The sequence below is a fragment of the Chrysoperla carnea genome, chromosome 3 (genome assembly GCF_905475395.1).
Source record: "Chrysoperla carnea chromosome 3, inChrCarn1.1, whole genome shotgun sequence".
NCBI lineage: Eukaryota > Metazoa > Arthropoda > Insecta > Neuroptera > Chrysopidae > Chrysoperla > Chrysoperla carnea.
This window is the reverse complement of record NC_058339.1, coordinates 93,792,133-93,797,385: the sequence shown is the minus strand read 5'-3', so window position 1 is coordinate 93,797,385 and position 5,253 is coordinate 93,792,133.

Below are 5,253 nucleotides of genomic sequence, written 5' to 3'. Positions count from 1 at the left end.
CTGTTACTGACATGACGATGACATATAAAACTTATGATCTGTATTAAATAAAGATTATTATTCTTAGGTATTACTTATTTAGCTATCTTACTGCAATCAATTCATCTTTTAAAATAATTAGGTCAACGTATAAAATTCAATACGTCACTCTCACTGGTATAGCCTGCGATTCAACTAATAGACCAGTAACTATAGAATTATAGAAGTCTTCATTCTGATATAAACAGCAATAGTTCAAATTTCTTTATTTTTTTTACTAATTATTGTGTACTATTTGAACTTTTTTCACTTGCATACGTTTATGTTTTCGTTTGTAATAAGAATCAATTACCATCTGTTGGTGTATAAGTGAACCAAGTCGATAAGTATGAGATCTATACATTAAAATATTCTGTTGGTTAAATAAATTAAACTCACATCAGTTTGAAACATTCATTCCTTTCAAATTGTCCGAACATCCTCTGTCTCTCATACATAGACGGCAGATGTGTCTGTGTTTAATTGAAATTTACAAAATTTAAAAAACCCCCGACAAACATTTCAGGTACGGAATCCTGAACTCACACTAGAATATGTTAGAACACTCTTCATTAAATTACCTTCTTCCTTAGAGTCTTCTTCGAACTGAACCGATTTTAAGAATCTTGGCATATGTTTTAGTTTTTCCGGGTACGGAACACTTATCTCGTACTTGAAACATAGCTAAAAACATTTTCCATTAAATTACCTATCAAACGAAAGCAAATTAAAATCGGTTCATTCAAATACAACGGTCAAACTTATAACACCCCTGTTTTTAATTCGGAAGTTAAAATTCGATTTTAGAAAAGTTTGAAACTATAAATGTATACCTTACACATGACACATGTGTATTAAAAGATTCTCAAAATGATTTTTTTATGATTACAATGCTTCCTTGTATTTATTTGTTCAAGGAAGTAAAAATAACAATAAAACAATGAAATGCAGTTTTAGCAAATAAAATTATACACATGCTAATGTTAAGTATTCTTTTTATGTTTTTAGGCAGTGCTGTAGCTAAACTGTGATGAGTTAACTGAGAGGCGGGGGAGAGGTATTATTAAGAAAAATTTCTTCTAAGCATGCCATTTTATGGAGTAAAGAAGTAAGTACATATATTCTAATGTTTGAAATTTTCGTTACAAATTTTGAGGATGAATTATTATAGAACTTGGGGAAATTTGATGAAAATCAATAAAAACATTTTTTAATAAATTACAATAGTTTTTAAAATTTTAAATTATTTCATTTTAAAATTGCATTTTTTAACACTGCAGTATCTTATGGTACAACTGTTAATGACGCTAATTGTACAAAAATTAATTTGTGATTGAGTTTCTAAAAAGTTTTCAGCATGAACAAAATTTATCACAGATTCTGTTTATGCAGAAAAAATATTACATTTGGGCACTTTCGAAAAAGAAAACATAAAAATAACTTTAGTTTTTGACGCTTTTTCGATATTTTTATAGCATTTTCTTACATTTACATCATAAAAATTGCCTTGTTGACTAATTGACTTATTACGTAACAGCCGAACTACTTTGAGAGATTAATTAATGAATTGTATCAAAGATATTAATTATTTCATGTTTATGATTTCTCAGCCCACTAAAAAAAGTTATAATTACGCGCCTGTCCATCATAAGTATTCATTAAGATTGACAACTAAAGACAGACACTTGATTTAGAATATAAAGTGTAGAGTACAACTGTAGTTGTAGTTTAGAATACTTAGAAAACACTTTACATTCGATTTTTAGAACAGAATATTAGATTCTGGATTGTATACATTACTATATCTATAGTAGGTAACAGTATTTTATTATTTTACAACGAGTACCAATCACTTTTAAATTAAATACCTTTTGCGGATATAACAATTGGACTTTTTAATCAAAATTTTTTTTTGCAAAAATGGATCATATATTAATTTTATAACGAAACTGTTTTTCATTTTTTCATCATAATTGTAAAGTTACAAACAGTTTTAAAAGAACTTTTCAAAAGAAAAACGAAAACATCAGACACAAAAACTAATCGAAAAACATCGTTGAGACGTAATAATGTTAATTGAATAGTTATACACTACATACAATTATTAATTAACATTATGACGTTACACGATTTTTTATGCACATTTTGTTGTTAGGGGTTTTCGTTTCTTTTTTGAAAAATTATTTTTAAACTATAACTTAAAAATCACCATAAAAATAAAAAATAAAAACAGTTTTCTTATAAAACTTTTATACACATATATATAATCTTTCCATTTTTGTCAAAAACAAAATAAATATAGTTAGCTCTATTGGTGGACACACTATATATATATGTATTGATATATTGAACAGTTCGATTAAACAGCTTCTATAAAATAACAGTTTGAACAGTGAATTTATGTGATAGCGTACAGTTTTACAGCTTACAGCTTACTTACAGTACTGTACACTGTAAAGTGTTTACAGTGCATATCAGATGTAAAATATACAAACTATATATTTATTTAGTGCAGTCAAAACTTTATGTTTCTATTTTAGATTTCTATTATTTTGAACATGAACTAACGCAAAACTATAAAATTTATCATTAAAGTGATTCGGCCTCTATTAAATAAAAAAATAAGTAATCCAAAGAATGAAATGAAACAGAAAGATAACAACGTAAAAACAATTTAAAGAACAATGACAAAGACAAAGAGAACAAAGACGTTGAGACGTTGAGACGCTAAGACATTTAGACGTTGGTAGATAGCTAGATTGTCTGAATCACAAAATAAACAAAAGTTACGTTAACGTTAAAAGCATTTAAAATGATAAAACAAAACATGATAAAACATTTAACATAATCAAAGAGATATTGGTTTTATTACGTCATCATCATTATTATTTAATGTTTGTATTTATAGATCGGAAGATAGTGACTGATTACATGAGAGATGGGATGGGATGGGATGTGATCATAATTGTAAATCATACAAAGTTAAATGTTAAAAATGTGAGAGCAAATCTCTCATCACGCGTCTAAAGACTACCGAATCGTTAACGCAAGTGCTAACGATTAGACCATTCTTCGAATCTTGTACATTTGCATACTTTCACGTTTTTATGGGCCGCACATATTCTTTCGATTGATATAAAGTTGTAAAATGAAGATGTTTTCTTACAAAACCCTGTTGTTATTCCAAGCCTTTTACCTATCTACAATGCAGATCGTTTCAAAAGTGTATAATTTATTTTTCGACATGTTTTTCATGCGATTTGTTTCGTAAATTTCCTTACACTTTGACTTTACTTTTGACTTATCGTACGGTCTACAATACTCATCATTCACTATCACTTTAACAATTACAATTTATGGTGGTTATTACCTTTAACAATCAGATTACTAACTTTCTGTCTATATTATTTATAATGTTTTTTTTTGTTGAGATATTTCAAATTTTATGTGTTTCAAAATCCAAATGTCTCATCAAATATATTCCTTCAACAACTAACGATATTTTGAGAATCAACTTTCTAATTTGAAGTGTAATTCTATTTCTTACGTTTAAGAATCTAAATTGACTATTAAAACAAACCCAAACAAAGTCGATTCTGATATCAGAACATAATGTCACCCCATCAAATTCTACAACTTTTGTTTTAATTATCTATTTTTTGAATGGTTAGTTCCAAAAAGATTTTTTATTCATAATAGATTAAAGTGTACTAAGTAAGCGACTACGCTCAAGTAATCAACCACACACAATTAAAAAATTAAATTTTAACTTTTAAAAAAAGTAAAGATTTTTACTTTTTGTTTAAGATTTTCGAGTTTAAAATCAATAATTTTCAATCAAAAAGTTAAAAATAATATTTTGTTAACAAATGACTTCATACTTTGATTATTATTATTAAATATTAAATATTAAATATTAATATCTCTCTTCTATTTATTTTAGTTCAAGAACTTGTGTGTGTTATTAGTTATTTTAATCAAATTAATTTACATTTGTGTTAATAATTGATAAATTAATAAAGAATCACTTTGATTTGTATTTGTAAACAATGATTGGACTTAAAAGAAACTCAATATTTTACAATCAAAATCATAACATCTGATATGATTTAGATATAACATTTATGTAGGTACATTGCTCTTGGACTATATTGTAGTTGTAGATTGTAATTTAATAATTTGAAATGATGTTGCGCATTAACTAACAACGTAACGTAACGTAACGTACCGTAGCACAGCGCAGCGCAGCGCATTATTATAAAATATATAAATCAATTTTAATAATTATTGACTATTATTTTATTTAACTCAAACTTAAAAAAAACGTCCCTAGTGTGTAGCAATAATGTTTGTTTTAAACCATATCTATAAATTTATTATTATTATCCGCAATGTATTCTATGTTTATTTATCTACGGTTTACTGGTTGTGTATTAAATCATTGGCACCTATTCATTAATAACTCTTAACATCATCATTTAATCATTACAATGAGGATGGTTTGCTTCCAGTTATAGTGTGATCAAATAAAAAAAAAATGGCGTTAATTGTTAGATAATTCTGAGTTCGGAGAAAAAAATTGAATTTAGTAGATCCTTATGATACAAATTGAAGAAACTAAAATCTAACATTTTTTGATGGTCTTATAGGGTCCAAAAAAAATGGTAAAGTGGCCTAATCCGGTCTTTCGCGTCAGACACCCTCGGATTGAAATAAAAATAAAAAAGCGTTTAATAAGCTTAGGCGCCGTAAAAAGGCGAAAAAAATGAGCTGCGATTATATATAATTATATATAATAATATATAATTATATATAATTACATATAATTATATATAATTACATATAACTATATATAATTATATATAGTTATATATAATTATATATAATTATATATAATTATATATAATTATATATAATTATATGTAATTTATATATAATTATATGTAATTATATATAATTATATATAGTTATATGTAATTATATATAATTATATATAATTACATATAATTATATATAAATTACATATTTTTTATATATAATTATATATAATTACATATAATTATATATTATTATATATAATTATATGTAATTTATATATAATTATATGTAATTATATATAATTATATATAATTATATATTATTATATATAATTATATATAATTATATATAATTACATATAATTATATATAATTACATATAATTATATATAATTATATATAATTATATGTAATTTAT